At 46.6% G+C, this 24,219-nt stretch overlaps 5 non-coding genes across 5 annotated transcripts; all 5 read right to left on the bottom strand.

Moving 5' to 3' along the window:
* Positions 1 to 6,597: 6,597 nt before the first annotated feature.
* Positions 6,598 to 6,704, bottom strand: LOC114801520 (U6 spliceosomal RNA). Its single transcript, XR_003751557.1, has one exon. It is a non-coding gene; the product is annotated as a U6 spliceosomal RNA (small nuclear RNA).
* A 5,547-nt stretch (positions 6,705 to 12,251) lies between these two features.
* LOC114801519 (U6 spliceosomal RNA) lies at positions 12,252 to 12,358 on the bottom strand. Its single transcript, XR_003751556.1, has one exon. It is a non-coding gene; the product is annotated as a U6 spliceosomal RNA (small nuclear RNA).
* Positions 12,359 to 15,632: 3,274 nt separating this feature from the next.
* LOC114801518 (U6 spliceosomal RNA) lies at positions 15,633 to 15,739 on the bottom strand. The gene has a single exon (XR_003751555.1). It is a non-coding gene; the product is annotated as a U6 spliceosomal RNA (small nuclear RNA).
* Positions 15,740 to 18,667: 2,928 nt separating this feature from the next.
* On the bottom strand, positions 18,668 to 18,774 carry LOC114801516 (U6 spliceosomal RNA). The gene has a single exon (XR_003751553.1). It is a non-coding gene; the product is annotated as a U6 spliceosomal RNA (small nuclear RNA).
* A 2,926-nt stretch (positions 18,775 to 21,700) lies between these two features.
* On the bottom strand, positions 21,701 to 21,807 carry LOC114801515 (U6 spliceosomal RNA). The gene has a single exon (XR_003751552.1). It is a non-coding gene; the product is annotated as a U6 spliceosomal RNA (small nuclear RNA).
* Between the last annotated feature and the right edge of the window lie 2,412 nt (positions 21,808 to 24,219).

Raw genomic sequence — 24,219 nt, 5'->3', positions numbered from 1 at the left:
GTTGACCCACAACACGTTGGAGAAATTACATGTCCAATCTAGTCTGGAAACGCCTTGGGGTCCTGCTGGTGGAGGTGGCTGGGGAGAGGGCTGTCTGGGATTCTATACTTGGAATGCTGCCCCCACGACACGGACCCGGATAAGCAGAGGAGGACGACAACGATGACTACAAAAAAAATCAATTTCAGCAACAAAGAAAATTAGATATGTTTTGTACCTTGTGCATTTACTTGTGTGAAACGTTTACTCTGTGCTTTTTCAAAGCATCGGAATCAGGCAAAATTTAATTAGCCGTTAGACAAGAAGTTTAATGTTCCAAACGCCAACACAGTATTCCAAAAACTGAACAATGGTTTCATCTCCACTGTTTGTTGAAAGACAACAGCACATACTATTGCTCTGCAACAAGCCCTTTTTTTTCCTCCACTAGATGCTTTTTGCAGATGATGTGGTCCTCCTAGCTTCATCAGGCTCTGACCTCCAGCTCTTGCTGGGTAGATTCTTAGCTGAGTGTGAAGCTGCTGGGATGAGGATCAGCACCTCCAAATCTGAAACCATGGTTCTTGACTTGAAAAGGGTGGCTTGCCAACTCAGGGTCGTGACAGAGGTCCTGCCTCAAGCGGAGGAGTTTAAGTATCTTGGTGTCCTGTTCACGGATAAAGGAGGAAGGGAGCAGGAAATCAACAGGCGGATTGGGGCAGCGTCTACAGTGATGCGGATATTGAACGATCTGTCGTGGTGAAGAGGGAGCTGAGCCAGAAAGCAAAGCTCTTGATTTACCGGTCGATCTACGTCCCAATCCTCATGAGCTTTGGGTAACGACCGAAAGAATGAGATCGCGGATACAATCAGCTGAAATGAGTTTTCTCCATAGGGTTAGCATGTGCAGCCTTAGAGATAAGTTGAGGAGCTAGGATATTCGGTAGGAACTCACGAGTAGAACCGCTGCTCTTCCACATCGAAAGAAGCCAGTTAAGGTGGTTCAGTCATCTGGTCAGGATGTCTCATGGACGTCTCCCTGGAGAGGTGTTTCGGGCATGTCCTGCCGGCAGGAGGCCCCCGGGTTGACCCACAACACGTTGGAGAAATTACATGTCCAATCTAGTCTGGAAACGCCTTGGGGTCCTGCTGGTGGAGGTGGCTGGGGAGAGGGCTGTCTGGGATTCTATACTTGGAATGCTGCCCCCGCGACACGGACCCGGATAAGCAGAGGAGGACGACAACGACGACTACAAAAAAAATCAATTTCAGCAACAAAGAAAATTAGATATGTTTTGTACCTTGTGCATTTACTTGTGTGAAACGTTTACTCTGTGCTTTTTCAAAGCATCGGAATCAGGCAAAATTTAATTAGCCGTTAGACAAGAAGTTTAATGTTCCAAACGCCAACACAGTATTCCAAAAACTGAACAATGGTTTCATCTCCACTGTTTGTTGAAAGACAACAGCACATACTACTGCTCTGCAACAAGCCCTTTTTTTTCCTCCACTAGATGCTTTTTGCAGATGATGTGGTCCTCCTAGCTTCATCAGGCTCTGACCTCCAGCTCTTGCTGGGTAGATTCTTAGCTGAGTGTGAAGCGGCTGGGATGAGGATCAGCACCTCCAAATCTGAAACCATGGTTCTTGACTTGAAAAGGGTGGCTTGCCAACTCAGGGTCGTGACAGAGGTCCTGTCTCAAGCGGAGGAGTTTAAGTATCTTGGTGTCCTGTTCACGGATAAAGGAGGAAGGGAGCAGGAAATCAACAGGCGGATTGGGGCAGCGTCTACAGTGATGCGGATATTGAACGATCTGTCGTGGTGAAGAGGGAGCTGAGCCAGAAAGCAAAGCTCTTGATTTACCGGTCGATCTACGTCCCAATCTTCATGAGCTTTGGGTAACGACCGAAAGAATGAGATCGCGGATACAATCAGCTGAAATGAGTTTTCTCCATAGGGTTAGCATGTGCAGCCTTAGAGATAAGTTGAGGAGCTAGGATATTCGGTAGGAACTCACGAGTGGAACCGCTGCTCTTCCACATCGAAAGAAGCCAGTTAAGGTGGTTCAGTCATTAGGTCAGGATGTCTCATGGACGTCTCCCTGGAGAGGTGTTTCGGGCATGTCCTGCGGCAGGAGGCCCCCGGGTTGACCCACAACACGTTGGAGAAATTACATGTCCAATCTAGTCTGGAAACGCCTTGGGGTCCTGCTGGTGGAGGTGGCTGGGGAGAGGGCTGTCTGGGATTCTATACTTGGAATGCTGCCCCCACGACACGGACCCGGATAAGCAGAGGAGGACGACAACGATGACTACAAAAAAAAATCAATTTCAGCAACAAAGAAAATTAGATATGTTTTGTACCTTGTGCATTTACTTGTGTGAAACGTTTACTCTGTGCTTTTTCAAAGCATCGGAATCAGGCAAAATTTAATTAGCCGTTAGACAAGAAGCTTAATGTTCCAAACGCCAACACAGTATTCCAAAAACTGAACAATGGTTTCATCTCCACTGTTTGTTGAAAGACAACAGCACATACTATTGCTCTGCAACAAGCACTTTTTTTTCCTCCACTAGATGCTTTTTGCAGATGATGTGGTCCTCCTAGCTTCATCAGGCTCTGACCTCCAGCTCTTGCTGGGTAGATTCTTAGCTGAGTGTGAAGCGGCTGGGATGAGGATCAGCACCTCCAAATCTGAAACCATGGTTCTTGACTTGAAAAGGGTGGCTTGCCAACTCAGGGTCGTGACAGAGGTCCTGCCTCAAGCGGAGGAGTTTAAGTATCTTGGTGTCCTGTTCACGGATAAAGGAGGAAGGGAGCAGGAAATCAACAGGCGGATTGGGGCAGCGTCTACAGTGATGCGGATATTGAACGATCTGTCGTGGTGAAGAGGGAGCTGAGCCAGAAAGCAAAGCTCTTGATTTACCGGTCGATCTACGTCCCAATCCTCATGAGCTTTGGGTAACGACCGAAAGAATGAGATCGCGGATACAATCAGCTGAAATGAGTTTTCTCCATAGGGTTAGCATGTGCAGCCTTAGAGATAAGTTGAGGAGCTAGGATATTCGGTAGGAACTCACGAGTAGAACCGCTGCTCTTCCACATCGAAAGAAGCCAGTTAAGGTGGTTCAGTCATCTGGTCAGGATGTCTCATGGACGTCTCCCTGGAGAGGTGTTTCGGGCATGTCCTGCCGGCAGGAGGCCCCCGGGTTGACCCACAACACGTTGGAGAAATTACATGTCCAATCTAGTCTGGAAACGCCTTGGGGTCCTGCTGGTGGAGGTGGCTGGGGAGAGGGCTGTCTGGGATTCTATACTTGGAATGCTGCCCCCGCGACACGGACCCGGATAAGCAGAGGAGGACGACAACGACGACTACAAAAAAAATCAATTTCAGCAACAAAGAAAATTAGATATGTTTTGTACCTTGTGCATTTACTTGTGTGAAACGTTTACTCTGTGCTTTTTCAAAGCATCGGAATCAGGCAAAATTTAATTAGCCGTTAGACAAGAAGTTTAATGTTCCAAACGCCAACACAGTATTCCAAAAACTGAACAATGGTTTCATCTCCACTGTTTGTTGAAAGACAACAGCACATACTATTGCTCTGCAACAAGCCCTTTTTTTTCCTCCACTAGATGCTTTTTGCAGATGATGTGGTCCTCCTAGCTTCATCAGGCTCTGACCTCCAGCTCTTGCTGGGTAGATTCTTAGCTGAGTGTGAAGCGGCTGGGATGAGGATCAGCACCTCCAAATCTGAAACCATGGTTCTTGACTTGAAAAGGGTGGCTTGCCAACTCAGGGTCGTGACAGAGGTCCTGCCTCAAGTGGAGGAGTTTAAGTATCTTGGTGTCCTGTTCACGGATAAAGGAGGAAGGGAGCAGGAAATCAACAGGCGGATTGGGGCAGCGTCTACAGTGATGCGGATATTGAACGATCTGTCGTGGTGAAGAGGGAGCTGAGCCAGAAAGCAAAGCTCTTGATTTACCGGTCGATCTACGTCCCAATCCTCATGAGCTTTGGGTAACGACCGAAAGAATGAGATCGCGGATACAATCAGCTGAAATGAGTTTTCTCCATAGGGTTAGCATGTGCAGCCTTAGAGATAAGTTGAGGAGCTAGGATATTCGGTAGGAACTCACGAGTAGAACCGCTGCTCTTCCACATCGAAAGAAGCCAGTTAAGGTGGTTCAGTCATCTGGTCAGGATGTCTCATGGACGTCTCCCTGGAGAGGTGTTTCGGGCATGTCCTGCCGGCAGGAGGCCCCCGGGTTGACCCACAACACGTTGGAGAAATTACATGTCCAATCTAGTCTGGAAACGCCTTGGGGTCCTGCTGGTGGAGGTGGCTGGGGAGAGGGCTGTCTGGGATTCTATACTTGGAATGCTGCCCCCCGCGACACGGACCCGGATAAGCAGAGGAGGACGACAACGACGACTACAAAAAAAATCAATTTCAGCAACAAAGAAAATTAGATATGTTTTGTACCTTGTGCATTTACTTGTGTGAAACGTTTACTCTGTGCTTTTTCAAAGCATCGGAATCAGGCAAAATTTAATTAGCCGTTAGACAAGAAGTTTAATGTTCCAAACGCCAACACAGTATTCCAAAAACTGAACAATGGTTTCATCTCCACTGTTTGTTGAAAGACAACAGCACATACTATTGCTCTGCAACAAGCCCTTTTTTTTCCTCCACTAGATGCTTTTTGCAGATGATGTGGTCCTCCTAGCTTCATCAGGCTCTGACCTCCAGCTCTTGCTGGGTAGATTCTTAGCTGAGTGTGAAGCGGCTGGGATGAGGATCAGCACCTCCAAATCTGAAACCATGGTTCTTGACTTGAAAAGGGTGGCTTGCCAACTCAGGGTCGTGACAGAGGTCCTGCCTCAAGTGGAGGAGTTTAAGTATCTTGGTGTCCTGTTCACGGATAAAGGAGGAAGGGAGCAGGAAATCAACAGGCGGATTGGGGCAGCGTCTACAGTGATGCGGATATTGAACGATCTGTCGTGGTGAAGAGGGAGCTGAGCCAGAAAGCAAAGCTCTTGATTTACCGGTCGATCTACGTCCCAATCCTCATGAGCTTTGGGTAACGACCGAAAGAATGAGATTCGCGGATACAATCAGCTGAAATGAGTTTTCTCCATAGGGTTAGCATGTGCAGCCTTAGAGATAAGTTGAGGAGCTAGGATATTCGGTAGGAACTCACGAGTAGAACCGCTGCTCTTCCACATCGAAAGAAGCCAGTTAAGGTGGTTCAGTCATCTGGTCAGGATGTCTCATGGACGTCTCCCTGGAGAGGTGTTTCGGGCATGTCCTGCCGGCAGGAGGCCCCCGGGTTGACCCACAACACGTTGGAGAAATTACATGTCCAATCTAGTCTGGAAACGCCTTGGGGTCCTGCTGGTGGAGGTGGCTGGGGAGAGGGCTGTCTGGGATTCTATACTTGGAATGCTGCCCCCGCGACACGGACCCGGATAAGCAGAGGAGGACGACAACGACGACTACAAAAAAAATCAATTTCAGCAACAAAGAAAATTAGATATGTTTTGTACCTTGTGCATTTACTTGTGTGAAACGTTTACTCTGTGCTTTTTCAAAGCATCGGAATCAGGCAAAATTTAATTAGCCGTTAGACAAGAAGTTTAATGTTCCAAACGCCAACACAGTATTCCAAAAACTGAACAATGGTTTCATCTCCACTGTTTGTTGAAAGACAACAGCACATACTATTGCTCTGCAACAAGCACTTTTTTTTCCTCCAATAGATGCTTTTTGCAGATGATGTGGTCCTCCTAGCTTCATCAGGCTCTGACCTCCAGCTCTTGCTGGGTAGATTCTTAGCTGAGTGTGAAGCGGCTGGGATGAGGATCAGCACCTCCAAATCTGAAACCATGGTTCTTGACTTGAAAAGGGTGGCTTGCCAACTCAGGGTCGTGACAGAGGTCCTGCCTCAAGTGGAGGAGTTTAAGTATCTTGGTGTCCTGTTCACGGATAAAGGAGGAAGGGAGCAGGAAATCAACAGGCGGATTGGGGCAGCGTCTACAGTGATGCGGATATTGAACGATCTGTCGTGGTGAAGAGGGAGCTGAGCCAGAAAGCAAAGCTTTTGATTTACCGGTCGATCTACGTCCCAATCCTCATGAGCTTTGGGTAACGACAACAGCACATACTATTGCTCTGCAACAAGCACTTTTTTTTCCTCCACTAGATGGCACTAACTATAATTTGGACTGGATTTGTCCTTTTTTTTGTCCTTTTTTAGTGCCACCAGATTGTTTATAAGGCTGGTAGTAGCCTAGTGGGTAACACTACTTGCCTATGAACCAGAAGACCCAGGTTCAAATCCCTTTTACTACCATTGTGTCTTTGAGCAAGACACTGAAACCCAAGTTTCTCCAGGGGGGACTGTCCCTGTAACTACTGATTGTAAGTCACTCTGGACAAGGGTGTCTGATAAATGCCGTAAATGTAAATGTGTCCAAAAATCCTTTTTAACACAACACAACACAATGCAATTTTCGACCTGTATATGCAATGTCAGAGTAACAAGGAGTTTTTCAGCACCATTTAGTGTTCAGGACACAGTTATGAGAATCTAGTGTCTCTCTCCAGGAAAAAAATATGGAACGCTTCACGAATTTGCGTGTCATCCTTGCGCAGGGGCCATGCTAATCTTCTCTGTATCGTTCCAATTTTAGTATATGTGCTGCCGAAGCAAGCACGAATGTGACCAGAAAAACGGTGGTATTTAACCGGGGCTTCTGGGTACTCGGTCACATGGACGGTGTAGACTGTGCATTCATTTAAAATGCTGTTTCTTCTATGATACCTTTTTAAACGTTTTATAACCTGTTACATGAATGTTTTTTTATATATATTTTATTACAGGGCTGTAATGAGTTGTTTATCTACACAATATTAAAAGTAAAACACACTACTGTACAAATGTGTCCCTTGAGCAGAGCACCATGGGAAGTTCTGATTGGGCAGCCTTGCAAGCCCCACCCATGTCTACATGCCCCCCCCCCTCTGCATTTCACTTCCTGTAAGACACTCTCCCAATGAAGCTTTGTCCAGCAAAAGCTTGCTCTTAGCTTCTAGCTGAAACAGAACTCAATTAAAGAGAGAAGACGACAAAGATTATGATGAAAAAATGAGTTAGTAGCTGCTCTCAGTCTAAATCTTGGAAAATGCCGCAGGCTCAATCTCTGTACAAAAGAATGCTAATATGCTAACAGCTAAATTGGTTTTGTGTTTGCAGTGTTCAGTGTTTTTGCTGTTTCTTTTTAATAGTTTGTTTATACAGACAATGTGTTCGTAATCATCACTACATGGCTCCTCAATTCCACCAATGCACATTCCGAGGAGGAACCAGAGCCGGGATAGCTGGGTATGGAGTGTCCAATCTCGGGGCAGAAGGTGCTGAGGTAGTCAAACAGCTACACAGCAGCGGAGCCTTGGGGTGGATGAAATCCGTCCTTGGTATCTCATGGCTATGGGTGTTGTAGGGCTGTCGTGGTTGACACGTCTCTGCAACAATGCGTGGACATCGGGGGCAGTTCCGATGGAGTAGCAGACTGGGGTGGTGGTCTCCGTTTTTAAGAAGGGGGACAAGAGGGTGTGTTCCAACTATAAAGGGATCACTCTCCTCAGCCTCCCTGGAAAGTTCTACTCCAAGGTACTGGAAAGGAGGGTCCGGTCGATAGTTGAAACTCAAATTGAGGAGGAGCAATGTTATCTTGTCCTAGCCTTGGAACTGTGGACCAGCTCTTTACTCTTGCTAGGGTGATGGAGGGAACATGGGAGTTTACCAAACCAATCCACATGTGTTTTGTGGATTTGGAGAAGGCTTATGACCCTGTCCCTAGGGGCAACCTATTGGGGGAGCTCCAGGAGTATGCGGAGGATGGCCCTTTGTTAAGGGTCATCAGAGGAGAGTGAGCTTGGTCCGCATAGCCGGCAGTAAGTCTGACCTTTTCCCAGTGAGGGTTCGTGACCTATATGAACAGAATTTCTAGGCACAGCTGTGGTGTGAAAGGCGTCAAGTTTGGTGGCAGGAGAATCTCGTCTGCTTTTTGCTTTTTGCAGATGATGTGGTCCTCCTAGCTTCATCAGGCTCTGACCTCCAGCTCTTGCTGGGTAGATCCTTAGCTGGGTGTGAAGCGGCTGGGATGAGGATCAGCACCTCCAAATCTGAAACCATGGTTCTTGACTTGAAAAGGGTGGCTTGCCAACTCAGGGTCGTGACAGAGGTCCTGCCTCAAGCGGAGGAGTTTAAGTATCTTGGTGTCCTGTTCACGGATAAAGGAGGAAGGGAGCAGGAAATCAACAGGCGGATTGGGGCAGCGTCTACAGTGATGCGGATATTGAACGATCTGTCGTGGTGAAGAGGGAGCTGAGCCAGAAAGCAAAGCTCTTGATTTACCGGTCGATCTACGTCCCAATCCTCATGAGCTTTGGGTAACGACCGAAAGAATGAGATCGCGGATACAATCAGCTGAAATGAGTTTTCTCCATAGGGTTAGCATGTGCAGCCTTAGAGATAAGTTGAGGAGCTAGGATATTCGGTAGGAACTCACGAGTAGAACCGCTGCTCTTCCACATCGAAAGAAGCCAGTTAAGGTGGTTCAGTCATCTGGTCAGGATGTCTCATGGACGTCTCCCTGGAGAGGTGTTTCGGGCATGTCCTGCCGGCAGGAGGCCCCCGGGTTGACCCAAAACACGTTGGAGAAATTACATGTCCAATCTAGTCTGGAAACGCCTTGGGGTCCTGCTGGTGGAGGTGGCTGGGGAGAGGGCTGTCTGGGATTCTATACTTGGAATGCTGCCCCCGCGACACGGACCCGGATAAGCAGAGGAGGACGACAACGACGACTACAAAAAAAATCAATTTCAGCAACAAAGAAAATTAGATATGTTTTGTACCTTGTGCATTTACTTGTGTGAAACGTTTACTCTGTGCTTTTTCAAAGCATCGGAATCAGGCAAAATTTAATTAGCCGTTAGACAAGAAGTTTAATGTTCCAAACGCCAACACAGTATTCCAAAAACTGAACAATGGTTTCGTCTCCACTGTTTGTTGAAAGACAACAGCACGTACTATTGCTCTGCAACAAGCACTTTTTTTTCCTCCACTAGATGCTTTTTGCAGATGATGTGGTCCTCCTAGCTTCATCAGGCTCTGACCTCCAGCTCTTGCTGGGTAGATTCTTAGCTGAGTGTGAAGCGGCTGGGATGAGGATCAGCACCTCCAAATCTGAAACCATGGTTCTTGACTTGAAAAGGGTGGCTTGCCAACTCAGGGTCGTGACAGAGGTCCTGCCTCAAGTGGAGGAGTTTAAGTATCTAGGTGTCCTGTTCACGGATAAAGGAGGAAGGGAGCAGGAAATCAACAGGCGGATTGGGGCAGACTGTGCATTCATTTAAAATGCTGTTTCTTCTATGATACCTTTTTAAACGTTTTATAACCTGTTACATGAATGTTTTTTTATATATATATTTTATTACAGGGCTGTAATGAGTTGTTTATCTACACAATATTAAAAGTAAAACACACTACTGTACAAATGTGTCCCTTGAGCAGAGCACCATGGGAAGTTCTGATTGGGCAGCCTTGCAAGCCCCACCCATGTCTACATGCACCCCCCCCCCCTCTGTATTTCACTTCCTGTAAGACACTCTCCCAGTGAAGCTTTGTCCAGCAAAAGCTTGCTCTTAGCTTCTAGCTGAAACAGAACTCAATTAAAGAGAGAAGACGACAAAGATTATGATGAAAAAATGAGTTAGTAGCTGCTCTCAGTCTAAATCTTGGAAAATGCCGCAGGCTCAATCTCTGTACAAAAGAATGCTAATATGCTAACAGCTAAATTGGTTTTGTGTTTGCAGTGTTCAGTGTTTTCGCTGTTTCTTTTTAATAGTTTGTTTATACAGACAATGTGTTCGTAATCATCACTACATGGCTCCTCAATTCCACCAATGCACATTCCGAGGAGGAACCAGAGCCGGGATAGCTGGGTATGGAGTGTCCAATCTCGGGGCAGAAGAGTGCTGAGGTAGTCAAACAGCTACACAGCAGCGGAGCCTTGGGAGTTTACCAAACCAATCCACATGTGTTTTGTGGATTTGGAGAAGGCTTATGACCCTGTCCCTAGGGGCAACCTATTGGGGGAGCTCCAGGAGTATGCGGAGGATGGCCCTTTGTTAAGGGTCATCAGAGGAGAGTGAGCTTGGTCCGCATAGCCGGCAGTAAGTCTGACCTGTTCCCAGTGAGGGTTCGTGACCTATATGAACAGAATTTCTAGGCACAGCTGTGGTGTGAAGGGCGTCAAGTTTGGTGGCAGGAGAATCTCGTCTGCTTTTTGCTTTTTGCAGATGATGTGGTCCTCCTAGCTTCATCAGGCTCTGACCTCCAGCTCTTGCTGGGTAGATTCTTAGCTGAGTGTGAAGCGGCTGGGATGAGGATAAGCACCTCCAAATCTGAAACCATGGTTCTGGACTTGAAAAGGGTGGCTTGCCAACTCAGGGTCGGGACAGAGGTCCTGTCTCAAGCGGAGGATTTTAAGTATCTTGGTGTCCTGTTCACGGATAAAGCAAGAAGGGAGCAGGAAATCAACAGGCGGATTGGGGCAGCGTCTACAGTGTTGCGGATATTGAACGATCTGTCGTGGTGAAGAGGGAGCTGAGCCAGAAAGCAAAGCTCTTGATTTACCGGTCGATCTATGTCCCAATCCTCATGAGCTTTGGGTAACGACCGAAAGAATGAGATCGCGGATACAATCAGCTGAAATGAGTTTTCTCCATAGGGTTAGCATGTGCAGCCTTAGAGATAAGTTGAGGAGCTAGGATATTCGGTAGGAACTCACGAGTAGAACCGCTGCTCTTCCACATCGAAAGAAGCCAGTTAAGGTGGTTCAGTCATCTGGTCAGGATGTCTCATGGACGTCTTCCTGGAGAGGTGTTTCGGGCATGTCCTGCCGGCAGGAGGCCCCCGGGTTGACCCACAACACGTTGGAGAAATTACATGTCCAATCTAGTCTGGAAACGCCTTGGGGTCCTGCTGGTGGAGGTGGCTGGGGAGAGGGCTGTCTGGGATTCTATACTTGGAATGCTGCCCCCGCGACATGGACCCGGATAAGCAGAGGAGGACGACAACGACGACTACAAAAAAAATCAATTTCAGCAACAAAGAAAATTAGATATGTTTTGTACCTTGTGCATTTACTTGTGTGAAACGTTTACTCTGTGCTTTTTCAAAGCATCGGAATCAGGCAAAATTTAATTAGCCGTTAGACAAGAAGTTTAATGTTCCAAACGCCAACACAGTATTCCAAAAACTGAATAATGGTTTCATCTCCACTGTTTGTTGAAAGACAACAGCACATACTATTGCTCTGCAACAAGCACTTTTTTTTCCTCCACTAGATGCTTTTTGCAGATGATGTGGTCCTCCTAGCTTCATCAGGCTCTGACCTCCAGCTCTTGCTGGGTAGATTCTTAGCTGAGTGTGAAGCGGCTGGGATGAGGATCAGCACCTCCAAATCTGAAACCATGGTTCTTGACTTGAAAAGGGTGGCTTGCCAACTCAGGGTCGTGACAGAGGTCCTGCCTCAAGTGGAGGAGTTTAAGTATCTTGGTGTCCTGTTCACGGATAAAGGAGGAAGGGAGCAGGAAATCAACAGGCGGATTGGGGCAGCGTCTACAGTGATGCGGATATTGAACGATCTGTCGGGGTGAAGAGGGAGCTGAGCCAGAAAGCAAAGCTTTTGATTTACCGGTCGATCTACGTCCCAATCCTCATGAGCTTTGGGTAACGACAACAGCACATACTATTGCTCTGCAACAAGCACTTTTTTTCCTCCACTAGATGACACTAACTATAATTTGGACTGGATTTGTCCTTTTTTTGTCCTTTTTTAGTGCCACCAGATTGTTTATAAGGCTGGTAGTAGCCTAGTGGGTAACACTACTCGCCTATGAACCAGAAGACCCAGGTTCAAATCCCTTTTACTACCATTGTGTCCCTGAGCAAGACACTGAAACCCAAGTTTCTCCAGGGGGGACTGTCCTTGTAACTACTGATTGTAAGTCACTCTGGACAAGGGTGTCTGATAAATGCCGTAAATGTAAATGTGTCCAAAAATCCTTTTTAACACAACACAACACAATGCAATTTTCGACCTGTATATGCAATGTCAGAGTAACAAGGAGTTTTTCAGCACCATTTAGTGTTCAGGACACAGTTATGAGAATCTAGTGTCTCTCTCCAGGAAAAAAATATGGAACGCTTCACGAATTTGCGTGTCATCCTTGCGCAGGGGCCATGCTAATCTTCTCTGTATCGTTCCAATTTTAGTATATGTGCTGCCGAAGCAAGCACGAATGTGACCAGAAGAACGGTGGTATTTAACCGGGGCTTCTGGGTACTCGGTCACATGGACGGTGTAGACTGTGCATTCATTTAAAATGCTGTTTCTTCTATGATACCTTTTTAAACGTTTTATAACCTGTTACATGAATGTTTTTTTATATATATTTTATTACAGGGCTGTAATGAGTTGTTTATCTACACAATATTAAAAGTAAAACACACTACTGTACAAATGTGTCCCTTGAGCAGAGCACCATGGGAAGTTCTGATTGGGCAGCCTTGCAAGCCCCACCCATGTCTACATGCCCCCCCCCACCCCCCCTCTGCATTTAACTTCCTGTAAGACACTCTCCCAATGAAGCTTTGTCCAGCAAAAGCTTGCTCTTAGCTTCTAGCTGAAACAGAACTCAATTAAAGAGAGAAGACGACAAAGATTATGATGAGAAAATGAGTTAGTAGCTGCTCTCAGTCTAAATCTTGGAAAATGCCGCAGGCTCAATCTCTGTACAAAAGAATGCTAATATGCTAACAGCTAAATTGGTTTTGTGTTTGCAGTGTTCAGTGTTTTCGCTGTTTCTTTTTAATAGTTTGTTTATACAGACAATGTGTTCGTAATCATCACTACATGGCTCCTAAATTCCACCAATGCACATTCCGAGGAGGAACCAGAGCCGGGATAGCTGGGTATGGAGTGTCCAATCTCGGGGCAGAAGAGTGCTGAGGTAGTCAAACAGCTACATAGCAGCGGAGCCTTGGGGTGGATGAAATCCGTCCTTGGTATCTCATGGCTATGGGTGTTGTAGGGCTGTCGTGGTTGACACGTCTCTGCAACAATGCGTGGACATCGGGGGCAGTTCCGATGGAGTAGCAGACTGGGGTGGTGGTCTCCGTTTTTAAGAAGGGGGACAAGAGGGTGTGTTCCAACTATAGAGGGATCACTCTCCTCAGCCTCCCTGGAAAGGTCTACTCCAAGGTACTGGAAAGGAGGGTCCGGTCGATAGTTGAAACTCAGATTGAGGAGGAGCAATGTTATCTTGTCCTAGCCTTGGAACTGTGGACCAGCTCTTTACTCTTGCTAGGGTGATGGAGGGAACACGGGAGTTCACCCAACCAATCCACATGTGTTTTGTGGATTTGGAGAAGGCTTATGACCGTGTCCCTAGGGGCAACCTATTGGGGGAGCTCCAGGAGTATGCGGAGGATGGCCCTTTGTTAAGGGTCATCAGAGGAGAGTGAGCTTGGTCCGCATAGCCGGCAGTAAGTCTGACCTGTTCCCAGTGAGGGTTCGTGACCTATATGAACAGAATTTCTAGGCACAGCTGTGGTGTGAAGGGCGTCAAGTTTGGTGGCAGGAGAATCTCATCTGCTTTTTGCTTTTTGCAGATGATGTGGTCCTCCTAGCTTCATCAGGCTCTGACCTCCAGCTCTTGCTGGGTAGATTCTTAGCTGAGTGTGAAGCGGCTGGGATGAGGATAAGCACCTCCAAATCTGAAACCATGGTTCTTGACTTGAAAAGGGTGGCTTGCCAACTCAGGGTCGGGACAGAGGTCCTGCCTCAAGTGGAGGAGTTTAAGTATCTTGGTGTCCTGTTCACGGATAAAGGAGGAAGGGAGCAGGAAATCAACAGGCGGATTGGGGCAGCGTCTACAGTGATGCGGATATTGAACGATCTGTCGTGGTGAAGAGGGAGCTGAGCCAGAAAGCAAAGCTCTTGATTTACCGGTCGATCTACGTCCCAATCCTCATGAGCTTTGGGTAACGACCGAAAGAATGAGATCGCGGATACAATCAGCTGAAATGAGTTTTCTCCATAGGGTTAGCATGTGCAGCCTTAGAGATAAGTTGAGGAGCTAGGATATTCGGTAGGAACTCACGAGTAGAACCGCTGCTCTTCCACATCGAAAGAAGTCAGTTAAGGTGGTTCAGTCATCTGGTCAGGATGTCTCATGGACGTCTCCCTGGAGAGGTGTTTCGGGCATGTCCTGCCGGCAGGAGGCCCCCGGGTTGACCCACAACACGTTGGAGAAATTACATGTCCAATCTAGTCTGGAAACGCCTTAGGGTCCTGCTGGTGGAGGTGGCTGGGGAGAGGGCTGTCTGGGATTCTATACTTGGAATGCTGCCCCCGCGACACGGACCCGGATAAGCAGAGGAGGACGACAACGACGACAAAAAAAAAAATCTTTTTCAGCAACAAAGAAAATTAGATATGTTTTGTACCTTGTGCATTTACTTGTGTGAAACGTTTACTCTGTGCTTTTTCAAAGCATCGGAATCAGGCAAAATTTAATTAGCCGTTAGACAAGAAGTTTAATGTTCCAAACGCCAACACAGTATTCCAAAAACTGAACAATGGTTTCGTCTCCACTGTTTGTTGAAAGACAACAGCACGTACTATTGCTCTGCAACAAGCACTTTTTTTTCCTCCACTAGATGCTTTTTGCAGATGATGTGGTCCTCCTAGCTTCATCAGGCTCTGACCTCCAGCTCTTGCTGGGTAGATTCTTAGCTGAGTGTGAAGCGGCTGGGATGAGGATCAGCACCTCCAAATCTGAAACCATGGTTCTTGACTTGAAAAGGGTGGCTTGCCAACTCAGGGTCGGGACAGAGGTCCTGCCTCAAGTGGAGGAGTTTAAGTATCTTGGTGTCCTGTTCACGGATAAAGGAGGAAGGGAGCAGGAAATCAACAGGCGGATTGGGGCAGCGTCTACAGTGATGCGGATATTGAACGATCTGTCGTGGTGAAGAGGGAGCTGAGCCAGAAAGCAAAGCTTTTGATTTACCGGTCGATCTATGTCCCAATCCTCATGAGCTTTGGGTAACGACAACAGCACATACTATTGCTCTGCAACAAGCACTTTTTTTTCCTCCACTAGATGGCACTAACTATAATTTGGACTGGATTTGTCCTTTTTTTTGTCCTTTTTTAGTGCCACCAGATTGTTTATAAGGCTGGTAGTAGCCTAGTGGGTAACACTACTCGCATATGAACCAGAAGACCCAGGTTCAAATCCCTTTTACTACCATTGTGTCCCTGAGCAAGACACTGAAACCCAAGTTTCTCCAGGGGGGACTGTCCCTGTAACTACTGATTGTAAGTCGCTCTGGATAAGGGTGTCTGATAAATGCCGTAAATGTAAATGTGTCAAAAAATCCTTTTTAACACAACACAACACAATGCAATTTTCAACCTGTATATGCAATGTCAGAGTAACAAGGAGTTTTTCAGCACCATTTAGTGTTCAGGACACAGTTATGAGAATCTAGTGTCTCTCTCCAGGAAAAAAATATGGAACGCTTCACGAATTTGCGTGTCATCCTTGCGCAGGGGCCATGCTAATCTTCTCTGTATCGTTCCAATTTTAGTATATGTGCTGCCGAAGCAAGCACGAATGTGACCAGAAAAACAGTGGTATTTAACCGGGGCTTCTGGGTACTCGGTCACATGGACGGTGTAGAATGTGCATTTATTTAAAATGCTGTTTCTTCTATGATACCTTTTTAAACGTTTTATAACCTGTTACATGAATGTTTTTTTATATATATTTTATTACAGGGCTGTAATGAGTTGTTTATCTACACAATATTAAAAGTAAAACACACTACTGTACAAATGTGTCCCTTGAGCAGAGCACCATGGGAAGTTCTGATTGGGCAGCCTTGCAAGCCCCACCCATGTCTACATGCACCCCCCCCCCCTCTGCATTTCACTTCCTGTAAGACACTCTCCCAATGAAGCTTTGTCCAGCAAAAGCTTGCTCTTAGCTTCTAGCTGAAACAGAACTCAATTAAAGAGAGAAGACGACAAAGATTATGATGAAAAAATGAGTTAGTAGCTGCTCTCAGTCTAAATCTTGGAAAATGCCGCAGGCTCAATCTCTGTACAAAAGAATGCTAATATGCTAACAGCTAAATTGGTTTTGTGTTTGCAGTGTTCAGTTTTTTCGCTGTTTCTTTTTAATAGTTTGTTTATACAGACAATGTGTTCGTAATCATCACTACATGGCTCCTCAATTCCACCAATGCACATTCCGAGGAGGAACCAGAGCCGGGATAGCTGGGTATGGAGTGTCCAATCTCGGGGCAGAAGAGTGCTGAGGTAGTCAAACAGCTACACAGCAGCGGAGCCTTGGGAGTTTACCAAACCAATCCACATGTGTTTTGTGGATTTGGAGAAGGCTTATGACCCTGTCCCTAGGGGCAACCTATTGGGGGAGCTCCAGGAGTATGCGGAGGATGGCCCTTTGTTAAGGGTCATCAGAGGAGAGTGAGCTTGGTCCGCATAGCCGGCAGTAAGTCTGACCTGTTCCCAGTGAGGGTTCGTGACCTATATGAACAGAATTTCTAGGCACAGCTGTGGTGTGAAAGGCGTCAAGTTTGGTGGCAGGAGAACCTCGTCTGCTTTTTGCTTTTTGCAGATGATGTGGTCCTCCTAGCTTCATCAGGCTCTGACCTCCAGCTCTTGCTGGGTAGATTCTTAGCTGAGTGTGAAGCGGCTGGGATGAGGATAAGCACCTCCAAATCTGAAACAATGGTTCTTGACTTGAAAAGGGTGGCTTGCCAACTCAGGGTCGGGACAGAGGTCCTGCCTCAAGTGGAGGAGTTTAAGTATCTTGGTGTCCTGTTCACGGATAAAGGAGGAAGGGAGCAGGAAATCAACAGGCGGATTGGGGCAGCGTCTACAGTGATGCGGATATTGAACGATCTGTCGTGGTGAAGAGGGAGCTGAGCCAGAAAGCAAAGCTCTTGATTTACCGGTCGATCTACGTCCCAATCCTCATGAGCTTTGGGTAACGACCGAAAGAATGAGATCGCGGATACAATCAGCTGAAATGAGTTTTCTCCATAGGGTTAGCATGTGCAGCCTTAGAGATAAGTTGAGGAGCTAGGATATTCGGTAGGAACTCACGAGTAGAACCGCTGCTCTTCCACATCGAAAGAAGTCAGTTAAGGTGGTTCAGTCATCTGGTCAGGATGTCTCATGGACGTCTCCCTGGAGAGGTGTTTCGGGCATGTCCTGCCGGCAGGAGGCCCCCGGGTTGACCCACAACACGTTGGAGAAATTACATGTCCAATCTAGTCTGGAAACGCCTTAGGGTCCTGCTGGTGGAGGTGGCTGGGGAGAGGGCTGTCTGGGATTCTATACTTGGAATGCTGCCCCCGCGACACGGACCCGGATAAGCAGAGGAGGACGACAACGACGACAAAAAAAAAAATCTATTTCAGCAACAAAGAAAATTAGATATGTTTTGTACCTTGTGCATTTACTTGTGTGAAACGTTTACTCTGTGCTTTTTCAAAGCATCGGAATCAGGCAAAATTTAATTAGCCGTTAGACAAGAAGTTTAATGTTCCAAACGCCAACACAGTATTCCAAAAACTGAACAATGGTTTCGTCTCCACTGTTTGTTGAAAGACAACAGCACGTACTATTGCTCTGCAACAAGCACTTTTTTTTCCTCCACTAGATGCTTTTTGCAGATGATGTGGTCCTCCTAGCTTCATCAGGCTCTGACCTCCAGCTCTTGCTGGGTAGATTCTTAGCTGAGTGTGAAGCGGCTGGGATGAGGATCAGCACCTCCAAATCTGAAACCATGGTTCTTGACTTGAAAAGGGTGGCTTGCCAACTCAGGGTCGGGACAGAGGTCCTGCCTCAAGTGGAGGAGTTTAAGTATCTTGGTGTCCTGTTCACGGATAAAGGAGGAAGGGAGCAGGAAATCAACAGGCGGATTGGGGCAGCGTCTACAGTGATGCGGATATTGAACGATCTGTCGTGGTGAAGAGGGAGCTGAGCCAGAAAGCAAAGCTTTTGATTTACCGGTCGATCTATGTCCCAATCCTCATGAGCTTTGGGTAACGACAACAGCACATACTATTGCTCTGCAACAAGCACTTTTTTTTCCTCCACTAGATGGCACTAACTATAATTTGGACTGGATTTGTCCTTTTTTTTGTCCTTTTTTAGTGCCACCAGATTGTTTATAAGGCTGGTAGTAGCCTAGTGGGTAACACTACTCGCATATGAACCAGAAGACCCAGGTTCAAATCCCTTTTACTACCATTGTGTCCCTGAGCAAGACACTGAAACCCAAGTTTCTCCAGGGGGGACTGTCCCTGTAACTACTGATTGTAAGTCGCTCTGGATAAGGGTGTCTGATAAATGCCGTAAATGTAAATGTGTCAAAAAATCCTTTTTAACACAACACAACACAATGCAATTTTCGACCTGTATATGCAATGTCAGAGTAACAAGGAGTTTTTCAGCACCATTTAGTGTTCAGGACACAGTTATGAGAATCTAGTGTCTCTCTCCAGGAAAAAAATATGGAACGCTTCACGAATTTGCGTGTCATCCTTGCGCAGGGGCCATGCTAATCTTCTCTGTATCGTTCCAATTTTAGTATATGTGCTGCCGAAGCAAGCACGAATGTGACCAGAAAAACAGTGGTATTTAACCGGGGCTTCTGGGTACTCGGTCACATGGACGGTGTAGAATGTGCATTCATTTAAAATGCTGTTTCTTCTATGATACCTTTTTAAACGTTTTATAACCTGTTACATGAATGTTTTTTTATATATATTTTATTACAGGGCTGTAATGAGTTGTTTATCTACACAATATTAAAAGTAAAACACACTACTGTACAAATGTGTCCCTTGAGCAGAGCACCATGGGAAGTTCTGATTGGGCAGCCTTGCAAGCCCCACCCATGTCTACATGCACCCCCCCCCTCTGCATTTCACTTCCTGTAAGACACTCTCCCAATGAAGCTTTGTCCAGCAAAAGCTTGCTCTTAGCTTCTAGCTGAAACAGAACTCAATTAAAGAGAGAAGACGACAAAGATTATGATGAAAAAATGAGTTAGTAGCTGCTCTCAGTCTAAATCTTGGAAAATGCCGCAGGCTCAATCTCTGTACAAAAGAATGCTAATATGCTAACAGCTAAATTGGTTTTGTGTTTGCAGTGTTCAGTGTTTTCGCTGTTTCTTTTTAATAGTTTGTTTATACAGACAATGTGTTCGTAATCATCACTACATGGCTCCTCAATTCCACCAATGCACATTCCGAGGAGGAACCAGAGCCGGGATAGCTGGGTATGGAGTGTCCAATCTCGGGGCAGAAGAGTGCTGAGGTAGTCAAACAGCTACACAGCAGCGGAGCCTTGGGAGTTTACCAAACCAATCCACATGTGTTTTGTGGATTTGGAGAAGGCTTATGACCCTGTCCCTAGGGGCAACCTATTGGGGGAGCTCCAGGAGTATGCGGAGGATGGCCCTTTGTTAAGGGTCATCAGAGGAGAGTGAGCTTGGTCCGCATAGCCGGCAGTAAGTCTGACCTGTTCCCAGTGAGGGTTCGTGACCTATATGAACAGAATTTCTAGGCACAGCTGTGGTGTGAAAGGCGTCAAGTTTGGTGGCAGGAGAACCTCGTCTGCTTTTTGCTTTTTGCAGATGATGTGGTCCTCCTAGCTTCATCAGGCTCTGACCTCCAGCTCTTGCTGGGTAGATTCTTAGCTGAGTGTGAAGCGGCTGGGATGAGGATAAGCACCTCCAAATCTGAAACCATGGTTCTTGACTTGAAAAGGGTGGCTTGCCAACTCAGGGTCGGGACAGAGGTCCTGCCTCAAGCGGAGGAGTTTAAGTATCTTGGTGTCCTGTTCACGGATAAAGGAGGAAGGGAGCAGGAAATCAACAGGCGGATTGGGGCAGCGTCTACAGTGATGCGGATATTGAACGATCTGTCGTGGTGAAGAGGGAGCTGAGCCAGAAAGCAAAGCTCTTGATTTACCGGTCGATCTACGTCCCAATCCTCATGAGCTTTGGGTAACGACCGAAAGAATGAGATCGCGGATACAATCAGCTGAAATGAGTTTTCTCAATAGGGTTAGCATGTGCAGCCTTAGAGATAAGTTGAGGAGCTAGGATATTCGGTAGGAACTCACGAGTAGAACCGCTGCTCTTCCACATCGAAAGAAGCCAGTTAAGGTGGTTCAGTCATCTGGTCAGGATGTCTCATGGACGTCTCCCTGGAGAGGTGTTTCGGGCATGTCCTGCCGGCAGGAGGCCCCCGGGTTGACCCACAACACGTTGGAGAAATTACATGTCCAATCTAGTCTGGAAACGCCTTGGGGTCCTGCTGGTGGAGGTGGCTGGGGAGAGGGCTGTCTGGGATTCTATACTTGGAATGCTGCCCCCGCGACACGGACCCGGATAAGCAGAGGAGGACGACAACGATGACAAAAAAAAAAATCTATTTCAGCAACAAAGAAAATTAGATATGTTTTGTACCTTGTGCATTTACTTGTGTGAAACGTTTACTCTGTGCTTTTTCAAAGCATCGGAATCAGGCAAAATTTAATTAGCCGTTAGACAAGAAGTTTAATGTTCCAAACGCCAACACAGTATTCCAAAAACTGAACAATGGTTTCATCTCCACTGTTTGTTGAAAGACAACAGCACGTACTATTGCTCTGCAACAAGCACTTTTTTTTCCTCCACTAGATGCTTTTTGCAGATGATGTGGTCCTCCTAGCTTCATCAGGCTCTGACCTCCAGCTCTTGCTGGGTAGATTCTTAGCTGAGTGTGAAGCGGCTGGGATGAGGATCAGCACCTCCAAATCTGAAACCATGGTTCTTGACTTGAAAAGGGTGGCTTGCCAACTCAGGGTCGGGACAGAGGTCCTGCCTCAAGTGGAGGAGTTTAAGTATCTTGGTGTCCTGTTCACGGATAAAGGAGGAAGGGAGCAGGAAATCAACAGGCGGATTGGGGCAGCGTCTACAGTGATGCGGATATTGAACGATCTGTCGTGGTGAAGAGGGAGCTGAGCCAGAAAGCAAAGCTTTTGATTTACCGGTCGATCTATGTCCCAATCCTCATGAGCTTTGGGTAAAGACAACAGCACATACTATTGCTCTGCAACAAGCACTTTTTTTTCCTCCACTAGATGGCACTAACTATAATTTGGACTGGATTTGTCCTTTTTTTTGTCCTTTTTTAGTGCCACCAGATTGTTTATAAGGCTGGTAGTAGCCTAGTGGGTAACACTACTCGCATATGAACCAGAAGACCCAGGTTCAAATCCCTTTTACTACCATTGTGTCCCTGAGCAAGACACTGAAACCCAAGTTTCTCCAGGGGGGACTGTCCCTGTAACTACTGATTGTAAGTCGCTCTGGATAAGGGTGTCTGATAAATGCCGTAAATGTAAATGTGTCAAAAAATCCTTTTTAACACAACACAACACAATGCAATTTTCGACCTGTATATGCAATGTCAGAGTAACAAGGAGTTTTTCAGCACCATTTAGTGTTCAGGACACAGTTATGAGAATCTAGTGTCTCTCTCCAGGAAAAAAATATGGAACGCTTCACGAATTTGCGTGTCATCCTTGCGCAGGGGCCATGCTAATCTTCTCTGTATCGTTCCAATTTTAGTATATGTGCTGCCGAAGCAAGCACGAATGTGACCAGAAGAACAGGTGGTATTTAACCGGGGCTTCTGGGTACTCGGTCACATGGACGGTGTAGAATGTGCATTCATTTAAAATGCTGTTTCTTCTATGATACCTTTTTAAACGTTTTATAACCTGTTACATGAATGTTTTTTTATATATATTTTATTACAGGGCTGTAATGAGTTGTTTATCTACACAATATTAAAAGTAAAACACACTACTGTACAAATGTGTCCCTTGAGCAGAGCACCATGGGAAGTTCTGATTGGGCAGCCTTGCAAGCCCCACCCATGTCTACATGCACCCCCCCCCCCCCTCTGCATTTCACTTCCTGTAAGACACTCTCCCAATGAAGCTTTGTCCAGCAAAAGCTTGCTCTTAGCTTCTAGCTGAAACAGAACTCAATTAAAGAGAGAAGACGACAAAGATTATGATGAAAAAATGAGTTAGTAGCTGCTCTCAGTCTAAATCTTGGAAAATGCCGCAGGCTCAATCTCTGTACAAAAGAATGCTAATATGCTAACAGCTAAATTGGTTTTGTGTTTGCAGTGTTCAGTGTTTTCGCTGTTTCTTTTTAATAGTTTGTTTATACAGACAATGTGTTCGTAATCATCACTACATGGCTCCTAAATTCCACCAATGCACATTCCGAGGAGGAACCAGAGCCGGGATAGCTGGGTATGGAGTGTCCAATCTCGGGGCAGAAGAGTGCTGAGGTAGTCAAACAGCTACATAGCAGCGGAGCCTTGGGGTGGATGAAATCCGTCCTTGGTATCTCATGGCTATGGGTGTTGTAGGGCTGTCGTGGTTGACACGTCTCTGCAACAATGCGTGGACATCGGGGGCAGTTCCGATGGAGTAGCAGACTGGGGTGGTGGTCTCCGTTTTTAAGAAGGGGGACAAGAGGGTGTGTTCCAACTATAAAGGGATCACTCTCCTCAGCCTTCCTGGAAAGTTCTACTCCAAGGTACTGGAAAGGAGGGTCCGGTCGATAGTTGAAACTCAGATTGAGGAGGAGCAATGTTATCTTGTCCTAGCCTTTGAACTGTGGACCAGCTCTTTACTCTTGCTAGGGTGATGGAGGGAACATGGGAGTTTACCAAACCAATCCACATGTGTTTTGTGGATTTGGAGAAGGCTTATGACCCTGTCCCTAGGGGCAACCTATTGGGGGAGCTCCAGGAGTATGCGGAGGATGGCCCTTTGTTAAGGGTCATCAGAGGAGAGTGAGCTTGGTCCGCATAGCCGGCAGTAAGTCTGACCTGTTCCCAGTGAGGGTTCGTGACCTATATGAACAGAATTTCTAGGCACAGCTGTGGTGTGAAAGGCGTCAAGTTTGGTGGCAGGAGAACCTCGTCTGCTTTTTGCTTTTTGCAGATGATGTGGTCCTCCTAGCTTCATCAGGCTCTGACCTCCAGCTCTTGCTGGGTAGATTCTTAGCTGAGTGTGAAGCGGCTGGGATGAGGATAAGCACCTCCAAATCTGAAACCATGGTTCTTGACTTGAAAAGGGTGGCTTGCCAACTCAGGGTCGGGACAGAGGTCCTGCCTCAAGCAGAGGAGTTTAAGTATCTTGGTGTCCTGTTCACGGATAAAGGAGGAAGGGAGCAGGAAATCAACAGGCGGATTGGGGCAGCGTCTACAGTGATGCGGATATTGAACGATCTGTCGTGGTGAAGAGGGAGCTGAGCCAGAAAGCAAAGCTCTTGATTTACCGGTCGATCTACGTCCCAATCCTCATGAGCTTTGGGTAACGACCGAAAGAATGAGATCGCGGATACAATCAGCTGAAATGAGTTTTCTCCATAGGGTTAGCATGTGCAGCCTTAGAGATAAGTTGAGGAGCTAGGATATTCGGTAGGAACTCACGAGTAGAACCGCTGCTCTTCCACATCGAAAGAAGCCAGTTAAGGTGGTTCAGTCATCTGGTCAGGATGTCTCATGGACGTCTCCCTGGAGAGGTGTTTCGGGCATGTCCTGCCGGCAGGAGGCCCCCGGGTTGACCCACAACACGTTGGAGAAATTACATGTCCAATCTAGTCTGGAAACGCCTTGGGGTCCTGCTGGTGGAGGTGGCTGGGGAGAGGGCTGTCTGGGATTCTATACTTGGAATGCTGCCCCCGCGACACGGACCCGGATAAGCAGAGGAGGACGACAACGATGACAAAAAAAAAAAATCTATTTCAGCAACAAAGAAAATTAGATATGTTTTGTACCTTGTGCATTTACTTGTGTGAAACGTTTACTCTGTGCTTTTTCAAAGCATCGGAATCAGGCAAAATTTAATTAGCCGTTAGACAAGAAGTTTAATGTTCCAAACGCCAACACAGTATTCCAAAAACTGAACAATGGTTTCATCTCCACTGTTTGTTGAAAGACAACAGAACGTACTATGCTGCAACAAGCACTTTTTTTTC

Source organism: Denticeps clupeoides, chromosome 12 (genome assembly GCF_900700375.1).
Source record: "Denticeps clupeoides chromosome 12, fDenClu1.1, whole genome shotgun sequence".
NCBI lineage: Eukaryota > Metazoa > Chordata > Actinopteri > Clupeiformes > Denticipitidae > Denticeps > Denticeps clupeoides.
Note: the sequence above shows the minus strand (reverse complement) of the source record. Positions and strands in the feature narration are given on the sequence as shown.